This window comes from Sturnira hondurensis, unplaced genomic scaffold (genome assembly GCF_014824575.4).
Source record: "Sturnira hondurensis isolate 20B ecotype Veracruz unplaced genomic scaffold, ASM1482457v3 Scaffold0000396, whole genome shotgun sequence".
NCBI classification, from domain to species: domain Eukaryota; kingdom Metazoa; phylum Chordata; class Mammalia; order Chiroptera; family Phyllostomidae; genus Sturnira; species Sturnira hondurensis.
Window position 1 is genome coordinate 8,334,808 of NW_028073027.1, and position 14,531 is coordinate 8,349,338.

At 37.3% G+C, this 14,531-nt stretch overlaps 1 pseudogene; it reads right to left on the bottom strand.

Moving 5' to 3' along the window:
• Positions 1–299: 299 nt before the first annotated feature.
• LOC118983218 (S-formylglutathione hydrolase-like) lies at positions 300–889 on the bottom strand (annotated as a pseudogene).
• Positions 890–14,531: the final 13,642 nt, after the last annotated feature.

Consider the following 14,531-nt stretch of genomic DNA (forward strand, 5'->3'; position numbering starts at 1 on the left):
GCATCACAGCAACATCATAATTCACTTTACAGTGAAAGCATCTCTCACTGTCCAGAGTGTTTTTATGTAAAATTAGTATTTCTATTAATACATAGAACTCCTTTCATCAAAATGGAGAACTTAAGAGAAATCACTTACTTTGACAAAGCTCTTTGTTTTTAGACACTGATACCTTAACTTTTGAATCTGTGATCAGGCACTTGAAAGCAAGAATAAAAACAGTTTATTAGGAAGTTTTAGCCAAGAGTATTTTCCACATTTATAAAATAAAATTTCAATGCTATGGCTATAAAACTGCCCTAAATTGGAAATACTATAATGCTTTTTTTGCCCTAAGAATAAAGCACTGGATTGCAAATCAGAGCAAATGCTGACACAAATTTCTATTGCTCAGGAATCTTTCAAGCACGGGACAGAGCTCATGGTCTCCCACAGAGTGCCCAGAACAGACATTCTTTGTGGGTCCACTGGAAAATGGCATTTATGAGCTGGGGGAGCTCCTCTGTCACACAAGAGTATATTCTGTAGGTGGTTTCTCAAGGGTCTTCAGTGGCACCCACCTAAAACCCAACGCCAGTGGCTGCGTCCTGCCCCCACCTTCTTCTTTAATATGTAGCCACAAGGGCTGGTATCTGGAGCAATGACAACAAGGTCTTGTTCTAGGGCAGCCCAATGATGACCAGATTTTGATATAAAATTCTGTCCTAAACTAGTAAAACCTCATAGCTGACATAGTGAAGGGCATTTTCCAGTGTCTGCCTCTGGCAGTCAGTAATAACAAATTTCGTTTTGCGGTTCAGTTCAACACTGTCATGTTCAAAAACTTTCCACTGACCCCAAACCACTTGTTGCTGGACATCTGTTCCAATGTCACTCTTTCCCTGTCCATGTGCGACTTGTTTTTGTCTGCATCAAAGGGGAATGATCTTCCTGCGGTGGTGATGGTAGCAGGAGCACTTTATCCTGCATGGATGCAGGTCCTGCAGTAAGCCTCTGTGCCTTTGAACACAGTCTGGCATCTGCTTCCCAGAGGGACTCAGCTGACACAGTGATACCGCCTCTTCTCCACTTCCAAGGTTTTACCGAAATCTATCAGGCATTGCCAAGTGCACCAGAATAGTGACTAGGCATTAAACCAAGTTTTAAATGGGCCTTTGTACTACAAAGGAATGTAGATTAGAACATCTCTTTAGCTTTTAAAATTTCACCTCCTTTGAGGCAGTGAACAAAAATTAATTTGGTTGAATCAATATTTAACATGCAGAATCTATCAAAAATACTTACACAACTCTGTTGTCACCCACTAAGGTATCATGACCATCCGCAGGACATGAAATAGTGTGAAAAAGCCTGAAATTTAAACTGTCTTTATTCAACAATCATTTATTGAATGCTTGCCATTGTCAAAGACTTTGCTAGGTTCTGAGAATACCTCAACATTTCTGGGATCTTAATCGCCTTCTTTCTATGAGAGGAAATGTATATGTATGAGTGTGTTTATCACCATAAAGTAACTAGAACTGCTGACCTAAATTGGTTTTTCAATATAAACTTGAGAGGAACAAGAAGAATGACAAAATTGCTTACCAAGTTGTGCCGGATGTACACAAATGATAATGCCTACTGTGAAAATGTTATCTGAATTGGATCTTTAACTGGTATGTCACATTGCAAATAGAAAAAAAAAGCGCCAGTTATCTTTTAGTTGTTTTAATCTAGAAATAAATTCCCATGAAATTCATAATTCTGCATGCTTCACCTGTTTATATCTGTACAAGAGTCTAAACACTTTGGGAAATCTAACAAAACTAATTTAAAAAATGGCATCTTTGCATATCCCATGCCTTTCTCCATTATCTTGGTAGTTAAATATTCACTCCAACACTGCATTTAAAACTTATGTCCACAGTTAAGGCTGGTGAAATACTGCAACAAATATAATGCATGAAATTTTGAAATATATTATCAGAAAAATTCCTATATTACATAGTGACTTAACAAGTCTCTGTTAGAGCACATTCCTCATAGTAGCAGAAACGTCTATATTGACAAGATTAGACAGGCTCCTAAAATGAACTTCTAGGTAGTCAATCTAGACATACAAATGTACTAGACACAAAACACCTAAATTAATGAGGAGTGTATCTATAGTACATATTTATACTTTTAGGAAAGAACAAGTTTGTATTAAATATAAGAATATGTCATATACTAAAACACATATGAAGAGACACTCAGTATCCTTAGCCACCAGGGAAATGCCCATCAAAGCCACAATGAGACACCACTTCACACCAGCAGGACAGCTATAATCTAAAAGACAGATGACAACTAGTGTTGACAGAAGTGTTGATAAAACATGTGGAGAAATTGGAACCCTCATACACTGTGGTGTGGGCATGAAATGGTGCAGGAGCTTCGGAAAACACTGAAGCATTTCTCAAATTGAGCATAGTTACCATATGACCCAGCAACCCCACCCCTGGCTATGTGCCCCAAAGAAATGGCAATATGTCCACAAAAAAGCTTATACATGACGGTTCACAGCAGCATTATCCACAATAGCTCCAAAGTAGAAACCACCCAAATGTTTGTCAACTGACAAATGGAGAAACAAAATGTAGGTTATGCATGTAATGGAATATTATTCAGGCATAAAAGGGAACAAAATATCAATGCATACTATGTAATGTAAATAAATCTTGAAAGCATTATCACAAGTGAAAGAGGCCAGTCATAAAGGACCACATATTATTTGATTCCATTTACATAAAAGGTTCTGAAGAGACAAATTTACAGAGGAAAAAAGTAGATTAGTGATTTCCTAGGGCTGGGGGAAAATAAGAAGTAACTGTAAAAGAGTATAGGGTTCTTTCAGGGTCATGAAAATGTTTTAAAGTTAACTGTGGCAATAGATGCAAACTGTGGCTATATTTTAAACAGGGGAATTGTATGAGATGTGAATTATCTCAACAAGGCTGTTATTAAAAATTTATCACACAAATGTAGAGCCTAATGGAACTGCATTGAATATAGCTAAACTAGAAAAATTAATAAAATATTATGAAAATCAAAAGATTTATTCAGATAGCTAAGAAAAATAGTAACACAATCTAATCTTACATTACTTAATATGATCTGAAATACTATTAATTTGAAGGATGGCTAAATGAAGGATCCTATATTCTGTAATGGAATATGAAGCAAGTACATCAATATTAGAGAGTCCAGAGGACTGCATTTTAGAAAGACAAATAGTGGTTACCATATTTTAGTTTAAGAATATTTTATAATATCTACTAATAAATTATTTTCAGATGAATTAGTAATTTAGGCTCATAGTTAAAGACAATTATTTAAGAGTATGAGCTTACACTGAAAAATAAGTCTCCCTAATTCCCATCCTTGTCCTCTCCTTTTCTGTTGAGAAGTATTCACTCTTTGCAATTTCTTACATCATCTTCCAGAGATGCTCTAACTCGCACAGGTACACTCACTAAGAGTACCACACACTCTATTCTGCATCTTAGTTTTCAAAAATTATTATTATTTAATAGATTTAATGGACATTTAAACTATTTTTTGCCTACTGTGCTACTGCACTATTTATGTATCTTTGTGACCATATGATTGTATCTTAGGAAATATAAACAGGTATACATTTACAATTTGATAAGTTATTATCAAACTCCACACAAAGAAGATGTAGAAATTATCATGTTCAACACAGCTTGGTTTCTCATATCCATGTCGACACAGTATGCTACCTAACTCCTTAATCTTCACCAGTGGAACAGGTGAAGGCGGACCAACTCCATTAGTTCTGGTTTTAATTTCTTTAATTATGAGTGAAGTTTAATAATTTGAAATAAGATTTAGGGCTACATATTTCTTTACATGAACTCTCTATCTATTTTGTCCATTTTTTCCTACTGTTTTTCTTAATGATTTAGTGGGGATTTTTCTTATTTAGACGACTGGCCATTTATAAGCATGGAAAGTATTTTCTTTCAGCCTCAATTTTGAATGTTCACATTTTGTTGCCATGAGAAGCTTTTTATTTTATAGCAAAATGTACTAATTTTAAAATTTATGGCTTCTAAGTTAATTAACTCTGATATAAGGAATTAGGGAGAAATCTACATTCCCACCCTGAATGGCTCCCGAATTTCTCCCAAACCACTTACTGAACAATCCACCTGATCTGAAATGTCTGCTCTAAATACACTATATTCTCTTAATACATATTTGACTCTGTCCTGTTCCACTTCCCTGCCCATTCTTGTATTTGGTAGTGTTAATTCTCTCCCTTCCCCATTCACCTATTGTCCTTTTCCAACATCTTACTATTTATTCTATCTTTCCAATACGTAAGTCATCATTTTATTCCCCTTAATATTTTAAATTGTTTCTTCATATAGATATAGATCTTTTACATTTCTTTCCAAGTTTATTCCTAGCTCTTTTGCTCTTTTAGTGGCTCTTATAAGTGGTATTCATTGTTACATTACATTTTCTAATTAGATGTTATTCAAAATATGCTTCTAGAATCTCTGATGTCGCTTACACAGGATGCAACCCATCGGGATACAAAATTTTGTAGTATATAGCACAGCAGATACAGAAAAAATGCCTAGAAGCAACCATGGAAGAAAATGTATCAGATTCCTGAGACTGGTTTTACAGACCAAGTGAAACAGAAAATATTTATCAGGTTTAAAATACAGCTATTCAGACTGACAACTATTCTAACTCATTCATGAAATAAGTAAAGGTAGTTCTTTATACCATGTTTTTATTTTCTTTATTTGTGGTATCCCCATAATGTCCTGGCTGATATTTTCAAGTGTATCAACAATGCTGAAAAGAGAGGCAAGCAACAGGTTTTCACTCGGTCATCCTCCAAAGTCATCATTCAGTTTCTAACTGTGAGGATGACGCAGGGTTACACTGGTAAATTTGAAATTACTAATGATCACAGATCTGGGAAATCTACTGTAAAATCAAATGTAATTTTAACTCCTTAACAGTTGAGGAGTAGTTACATTTACACAGTCCTAAAATTACATTCGGCCCTTTAAAGGCAACTGCGAGGCTGATGTGGCCCCGGGTGAAAATATGTTTGAGACCCCTGATAGAAAAATGGGAGAACAACCCGCTCCCACCTAGTCAGATTGGTTTCAGTGTACTGACAACCACAGTGGGCATCATGGACCATCAAGAAACAAGGAGAAAACAGGAAAAAAGAGGCAAGAGAAAATTCTGAGATTCTCTCTCTAGGGATGTATGTGAATATACAAAAAAATATCTGAAATATTGCTGACATCAAAAAGTAATGGTCCCGAAAAAAAAGCACCGAGGGAACAATACACACATTCAAAGGTTTCATTTATCTCTGCCATTTACGTGCACAGCAGCTAATGTCCAACAGCACTAAGAACATTAAGAATTCTCTTTCCTGCATCAGAAGTTGCCCATACATCTCTAAAGTTGAAGCATTTTGTTTACAAAAAACAAAACAGATAATTATGCAAATAAGACACCTCAATGGAGAAAAAAAGTAGAGATAAATATTTGGAAAATCAATATTCTCATCCATGAAAAAATGATCTGGGACCCAACAGAATCCGCTCTCACTACTCCCCACCAGGGGAGGGGATATGGCACTGACTTGTCACCAGGTCACTAATGAAGCATATTTGATCTTAAAGGCTATGAAGGGGCATTCTGTAAAAGGACAACGTACAGTAATGTGTCAAGAATTCTAAAATGCTTTATTCATAATTTACAAACATACACATTCTTGTGTGCCTTATTATTGTTCAGTAAGGATCCTTAAGACTGGGAGATTAAAGGTCACAATGGTCACTAAGCGATCACGACAAGCCACATCTCTACCTTTGAGACCTCATTCCAGGCCCATATAAGATCACAAAGTAAAAAGAAAGCTTTTTAATCTCTAAAGACTTTTTTCAGTAACGTTGCTAACTACATAGGTCAGACTAAATAAAATAAATTAGAAAAATAAATCACATGTGCATGTCTAAAGACAAAGCGAAAGCCAACCTGTGCATACGGACATACTCACTGGGCCCCTGAGCTGTGTCATCGTCGTGGACACAGCTGGCTGTGTCACCTGGCTATGCTCCCACCTGTCTCATTCCGCTTTTCCTGCTCCTCCTGTGACACACTTGTCCCTCACTACCTTATGCCTACCTGCTTGGCTCCCTGGGCCTTTCCCTGACTCAGGGGATCAGGTAATCTATTCATCACACTTATCTCTGTTTATATCACAAATAAATATGACCAAGAATATAGAAAAGATATCTGAAATATTGCCAACATCAAAAATTAATGGCCCTGAGAAAAAGCACTGAAGGAACAACACACACACTTAAATGTTTCATTTATCTCTGCCATTTTACGTGCACAGCAGCTAATGTCGAAGAGCACTGAGAACATTAAGAATTACCTCTCCTGCATCAGAAGTTATGCATACTCTCTACAGTTGAAGCCGTTTTGTTCACAGAAACAGAGCAAATCATCAGAATATCATTACCTCGTCTGTGAAATGGAAGAGGTAAAAGGAAGACAGAGTTGGACTTAGTTCGCACATTTTCAGCGTGCCGAGGAGAGAAAGACTCAGAGGTACCTGGGTGGGGATGCAGGGTAGACCACCCTTACAGTCTTCAGCGCTGCCCTTATCTATTCAACAAATCTTATTCCTAGAGAAGACAGATTCTTTTTTTTTTCAAGTACAGTTTTCTGCCTTTCCCCTTTACCCCTCGCAAGTACCCCAGCCCTTCCTGCCTCCCTCCAATGTCCACCCCTCTTGTTATTGCCCACGTGTCCTTTAGAATTGTTCCCGTAAGCACTTCACCCTCCTGCCCCATTATTTCCTCCCCTCTCCCTTCTGGTCACTGCCAGCCTGTTCTCAATTTCAATGTGAAAAGACAGATTCTTTACTTCATAAAAGTGTTAGGAAGATATCATAACATTTGTGGATGTTATAGCCCAAGGTATCTATGTTTCCTAGTGGAGTGAGGGGTTAATAGACCTAGATCTGACTGATTTGATTTAAAACATTATTATAAGTTGCTACAGTACAGAGTTAGGGGATCTATCAACTTAAAAACTTCTCCAAAGCTCTGGGTGACTGTTTTGACCATACAGGCTAGTTAACTCCAAATGTTCATGTAAACCAGGCTATCAGAGGATTTAGTAAAAAAACAAACAAACAAACAAACAAAAAAAATATTTTCCTGTGGCACTGTACAAAGCTAAAGTAGTATTCTAGAAGAATAAAGGTACCCAATATGTTATAGGCTAATGAAACCCAAGTATCGGTGTCTGGAGAGAGCAGTGGGAATGGAAACACGGGAGTCACACGAGTGAAGATGTCACCCATCCAGTCAACAAAGCTTCAATGAGGAGTCTCAGGTGACACTTCATTCCCAAACCGAAGAGGTGAAAATCCTTCTTCTATACAACTCTACGAACTATGAGAAAAGAAGTCCCAGTTTCATCATGATGATATTTTTCACAACACTTGCGTTGCTCTGTGTGCTTTCTTGTCCTGCCACTCACACAGCGAAATGTTTCTAAAAAGAGTAACTGCTGTGTATTTGCTCCCTGCACTTCCCTTCCCTCCATCAGGTCAATGACTCTCCAGCCAAGGCAGTATGGCTTTACATCTTACCACGCTGCTAAAAACAACTTCTGTAGATCATCAATAACCGTCATGTTAATTCCTAATCCACTTTTCAGTGATTTTCACTAAAGCTTTTAGTACTGTTTACTGTTCTTGGAGGTGTATTCTTTTCCTTTGGCTTATGGATTTCTTGCTGCCTTTTCCTAACCACCAAGGGCACTGGCGGTGCAGCGGTGAGCACAGCTGCCTTCCTAACTGCCGCAGCTGCAGAACTTAGTTCAAAGGTCAGTCCCTGCGTGAAGTCTTCCCTGATCCAGAACGGGGTTAGGGTTCTCTGCAACATGTTTGCACAGCATCATGCCCTGTTAAATAGCATTTGCCATTCTTTCTTACCTGGGATTTTACTTATCTGCCCAGATAATCTGTGTATCATCTGAAGCAGGTATTTATACCTTTATTCTCCATTATGTTTCTAACACTCAGAATGGTGCTTGTGTTCAATGAATGAATGAATGAATGAATAGTGAGTTGCCATTATCAGTTAGTTACAAGTGCAACCAAATCTTATACGGCAAATCTTCAGTCACGACTTTCAGTTTGAATTGGCTGAGGCTGTTAGACAAAATCAAAGGCACTAAGAAAAGTACAGGGGATATTTGTAAGCAGGTAGCTCAGTACTGAAATCACATGTAGATTTGAACCAAGGAGGAGCTAGGTATAATAGAACAGGAGGGAAAAGGTCAAGGAGTAAGAAAATCTTCTATAACCTGGGACAAATTATTTGCATCTAAATATTACTTCACAGACATTCATAAACTATAAACACTATATAAATGTCAACTGGCAAAGAGAATCTGTTGAAGAAGAATAACAAAATGGTTAAAACATGAATTTAATTATCATTTTGAATACTCAAGGTAGAGTTATGATTTAAGGAGAGGGAATACATAAAATTCTCAGGCTGAAAGATTTGAAAGAACATCTCATTCAACCCATTTGAAAGATAAAACTGAAGCCTAATAAAAGGAAATGATTTACTACCCAAAGTCAAATACCTAGTATTAGAGCTATGATCAAAACTTGAGAATTTAAAAATCAACGCAGCAATGTATCAACTAAATTATTTTAACACATGATTTTTCTATTTTTCTCAGAGTTCTTAATTAATTTTCTTTTAAAACTTCTTTTCTAAGAACTTATAGAAATGAACAAATTAGTTCCCAGCAAATGGACCTCTTTAGAGATACGCACATAAAACTCTATAGAGTAATTATTAGAAAGAGGTGCTTATAGTTATAATTATTGCAGATTTAAGTGATTTCTTAGATAACTTCAAACATCTTAAGTAGTAAATTCCAAGTAACTAATATATTTATGTCACATATATAATTTTTCTATGGTTATTAATAAAATAAGGCTTTCATAAGAAGATTATGTTTATTTAAGCCTAAAACTTCTTTACTAGACATGCTAAAGCAAATCATCTAAATTAAACAAATTTTAAGGGGCGTGCCTTTACTAAAGAGAAATATCAATTAGTCTGGCATCTGCTCCAACTCTGGCCATGTACTTGCTGTATTTAAAAATCTCCATTTGAATGGATCTGTGTTAATGAAAATCTTTTGTTATGAAGAATCCTGAGATCTTCCTGGTGAACTAGTATTAGAGGCATTTTATAAGTGCTTTGGATATATTGATATATTTTAAAAACTTAGTTTTAAACCTATTTTAATTTGAATGAAAAATAATTCTACTCACTCCATATCTATTACCCAATCCTTCCATGTGGTGAAATAAGCTCAGAAAAAAGAGATGTGTAATGACAACTTGGATAAATTGCTGCTTAAAAAAACAAACTGGGGAGAAGGGGGCTAGAACAGGCTCTTATTATTTCTTCTTCTTATCCTTAACGTAATAACATGTTACTGCTTTACACAATCCCAGACTTCCAGATTCTCCTTTGTTTGAGTAATGCAAAGTGATTTATCATCTGAAATAGAGTCTGTGCTAACCCTAACTCTACAAGATGCTCACTGAGTTAGGGAAGTTTAAGTAGCAGATCTGACAAGGCATATCTTGTGCTGATGACCTTGTATTCATCTGGCATGTTTGAGACTTTTTACTTGGATTAATTACATGGCACTCAGTAAAGAGCTTCTCCAGGTTCCCATCAGAGTACTTGCACTATTTAAATAGAAAGGATGAGAACCGAGAGATAGCACACTGTTAGAGTGCTCCAAAAACCTGGTTTTCTATAGGGAGAAGTTATGAACTGAATTAAAATCAACCAATTAAAATAACCTATTTTTCTCAGAGGAAATAAGTCGTGTGGTTATAAATTGTGGCAAATGGCCTTGGCTGTTGTGGCTCAGTTGGTTGGAACGTAGCCTCATAACACAAAAGTTGGCAGGTTTGATTCTGGGTCAGGACACATACCTAGGTTTTCAGTTTGTTCCCCAGTCAGGGTGTGTCTGGGGAATAACCAATCAGTGTTTCTCTCTTACATCCATATCTCTCTCTCCCCTTAGCCTCTCTCTAAAATCAGTAAGAATGTCCTCAGGTGAGGACTAAAAAATGTAAATGATGGAAGTATTTAAGTACGAAAGCAGACTGAGTTTTTTTTTGCTATTTTGATGTTTTTTATTTTTATCCTGGGTAGTTAAGCCACTAGTATATTAACAGTACTACAGCTAACTTAAGGATAAAAGTTGTGCTATTGGTACCTTATAATAAATAATGCTATTTTTAAAAAGCTAGGCTATACTTTTTACAAATAAATTTCTTTTATTAATAATTTTAGTTAAACCAGTTTATATATATTAATGAGTAAGCCACCATGCACACCTTCCCCCACAAATCATCTAAAATATGAAATTATTACATGACTCTTATTTTATAATACAGAATTGCCTTCTAAATATTTTTTGAAATAATTTTTAATTTACTAGGAAAGGGGAGGAGAAAACAAAAAGTATACATTAAAATGTTTATGTCTCAAATAGTTTACATAGTACACCTATCTAAATATACAAAAGTTCATAGTTCACCATTTAAGTTATCAAGAGGCATGACGTGCCAAGGTTTCAACTAAACTGCAAATGGCTTGACAGGAGATAATAGTAAATACTTAGCACAATACTTCCCATTAATGTATCTGAGACATGGTCCCTGATATTAATATATGCCTTAATATTTTAAAGAGAAAGCAATAGGAAAAAAAACCTTTGAATCTATGAGTCAGTATAACCAACAAAAATATTAATGTGGGCTCCTGGTCAAGATGGTGGCATAGGCAGACATGGCTCACCTCTTCACACAACAACATCAAAATTACAATTAAAATAGAACAACCATCATGCAGAATCATCAGAAATGGAGGTTAATGAAAGTCTGACAACTTCAACATTAAAGAAATAATATCTATCCAGACAGGTAGGAGGGGTACAGGCATGGAATGGGCTGGTCTCTTACCTACATGTGGTGGATAAATATTTGGGAGGGATATCTCAGGACTGAGGAGTCCCAGCCCCACACCAGGCCCCCCAGTTCAGGGTTCCAAGCCAGGAAGATAAATCCCCACAACTTCTGGCTACAAAAACCAGCGGGGATTGAGTTGGTGGGAGAAACTTCTTTAGTCCCAAGCAGTTCCTTTTAAAGAACCCACACATGGACTCACCTACTCAGACTCACTCTCTTTGAATTCCAGCATTGAGATGGCAGCTTGAAGGGCATCAGTGGCATACTGGGAGAGGCTATGTCTGATATTGGGGTGAGCAAAGGCCATTGTCCCTTTTCTGAGCCTCCCTCCCCCAGAGCCATGGAGCTGGAAGGCTGATGCCATACTTGAGACTCCATCAACCTGGCTAACACTGTTTGATCCACCTTGGAGATCCCCAGAGATTCTGTCCTACCCAATTTATGGGCCCACCCAACTTACTTTTATATAAATGCCTAGTCTTGGGTCATACTTCACAACTTCCTAAATCCTATCAAACACACAACAGATAGCCTCAGTGAGCTCTAGACCAGGCACTAGCAGCATCCAGCTTAGATTCACAGCTTGGCTTCACCTGAGAACCTCCAAATCCAGCACGATTTGCAGCCTTCTCAGATTGCTTTATAGCTCAGGAAGAGCAGCTCTGGGCAAATCACAGGTGGGAGCTGGCTTTGGCTTGCATCACTCAGGAAACCTTAGGACCAGCACACCCAGTGGCTAACAGATGACTTCAGAGCTCATCAACCTGCCCCTGAACAGCTGATTCTCCATGGAGGGTGGAGGTTGGTGGTAAGTAGTCACAGACAATCCTTGCAGCTGATTGGCCTGGGTAAATCCCTCCCATTTATCTGCCAATAGAAACTAAGACTCAACTATAAGAGCAAGGTATACTCGGCCCATGTGAAGGGCACATCTCAAATACCCAGCTTGAATGATAGGGGATGTTGTATCACAGGACCCTACAGGGCATCTACTCTATTAGGTCCCACTAACAAGACACAGAGTCAAAGTAGCTCTACCTAATACATAGAAACAAACACAGAGAGCCTGCCAAAATGAGGAAACAAAGAAACATGGCCCAAATGAAAGAACAGATCAAAACTCCAGAAAAAGAGCTAAACAAAATGGAGATAAGCAATCTATCAGATGCAGAGTTCAAAACACTGCTTATAAGAATGCTCAAGAAATGTAATGAAAACTTCAATGGCATAAGAAAATTTGGTCAAAAAGAAGAATACACTAATTGAAATAAAGAACAATTTACAGGGAAACAACATAAAGTGGTTGAAGCTGTGAATCAAATTGATGATTTGAACTATAAGGGAGCAATAAATAGACAAACAAAAGAACAAGAAAAAAAAGAATCTAAAAAATGAGGGTAGTATAAGCAGCCTCTGGGGCAACTTCAAGAGATATGAGTGCCAGAAGGAGAAGAGAAAGAGCAAGAAATTGGAAAGCTATTTGAAAAACCAATGAAAGAAAACTTCCTTAATTTGGCAAAGGAAATAGACATACAAGTCTAGGGAGCACAGAGAGTCCCAATCAGGCTGGATCCAATGAAGACCACACCAAGACATATAATTAAAAATGCCAAGAATCAAAGGTAAAGAGAGAATCTTACAAGCAACAAGAAGAAAGCAGAGAGTTACCTATAAGGGAGTTATGATAAGACTGTCAGCTGATTTCTCAATGGAATTTTTGCAGGCAAGAAGGGGCTGGCGAGGGGTAGTCAAAGTGATGGAAAGCAAGGACATACAACCTACATGACTCTATCCAGCAAAGCTACCATTTCACATGGAAGGACAGATAAAGTGCTTCCCAGGCAAGGTAAAGATAAAGGATTTTATCATCACCACGCAATGGCTTACATAAAATGTTAATGGGCTTATTTAAGAAAAGGAAGATCACCCAGCTGGTGTGTCTTAGTGTATTGAGTGCTGGCCTGTGAACTAAAGTGAAGGGTCATGGGTTTGATTCCCAGTCCAGGGCATATGCCTGAGTTGCGGGCCAGGTCCCTGGTAGTGGGTGTGCAAGAGGCAACCACACATTGATATTTCTCTCCCTCTCTTTCTCCCTCTCTTCCCCTTTCTAAAAATAAATAAAATCTAAAAATAAATAAATAAAATCTTTAAAAAAAGAAAAATAAAGAAGACCAAAACTATGAACACTAAAATGAAAACAAACAACTATCAAGAAGTAAGCCTAAAAAATAAAAACAAAATAAAAAACACACTAAACAAACAACTAGAACAGGAACAGAATCATAGGTATGGGGGTCATTTGGAGGACCACCACTGAAAGGGGGGAATGGGAGAAAGGGAGAAATGCTTCAGGGATCAGGAATCATAATTGGTAGGAGCAAAATGGGGGAATGTTAAGGATAGTATATGAAAAGGAGAAGCCAAAGAACTTACATGCACAACCCCTGGACATGAACTAAGGGTGGTATGCATTGTCAGAGAGAAGGGACATACCAGGAAGAGGCGGGCAGAAGGAAAAATGTTGGGACAACTGTAATAGTATAATCAATAAAATATACTTAACAATTCTAAGACTGGGGGAGTATTGAAGGTGCTATCAGGCATTATAGCCCTCCAGGAAGGACACTTGGAAAAAGGAGGCCATGCCTCTGGTGTAAGGGAAGACAGCTGTGTCAGAAACCCCTGCAGGGCAAGAGGGCTCAGTGACAACAGAGGGACACAGGCTACATGCCTGGAAGGGCTGTGAGTCCATGAGGTGATGAACAGCCTGCCGTGGGGCAGCTGGTCAGAGGTGGCGCCTCCAGTTCTGGCTCACTACCCTTCTTTAATAAGCTTGTGGTACAATAGGAAGATCTCATAACTTGTAGAGACATTGGGGACAAAAAGTCAGTTGCAGGGTAGAGTGATCAAAATGTATATTTTGTATGTAGGTTGAAAGATGGATAGTTGGACACTTTGTTAATAAACCAATAATAGTGAAAATATTAATGTGGGATCTAGTTTATTACTTTTTAACTTACAAAGATTAGGTTTCAATAACTACAACATTTTTTACAAATACAAAGTTCTCAGATTAAAATAATTGATATTCGTAAGAGATTTCCAGCAATTGTAATGATGATCTTGTTCAAGCTTCATATCAAAGCACATACTATATCTTTTAGAAAAATCATTCAAATAAGAACAAACTCTCCTAAGACTAATAAATATCTTTTCATAAATACATACTTTGGCTACAGTATGTTTCAATGAAAAGATCAAGTTAATAATCAAATGTCAACGTATTCTGAAAGGAAAACTCATATAAAGTTAAGGTTATCCTTGATGATTAAGCTAATCAAGATGTATCCTATAAATTTTATCTCGGAGAAAGCCTAAGTTGCTAGTTTTTTCTAAATAGAAA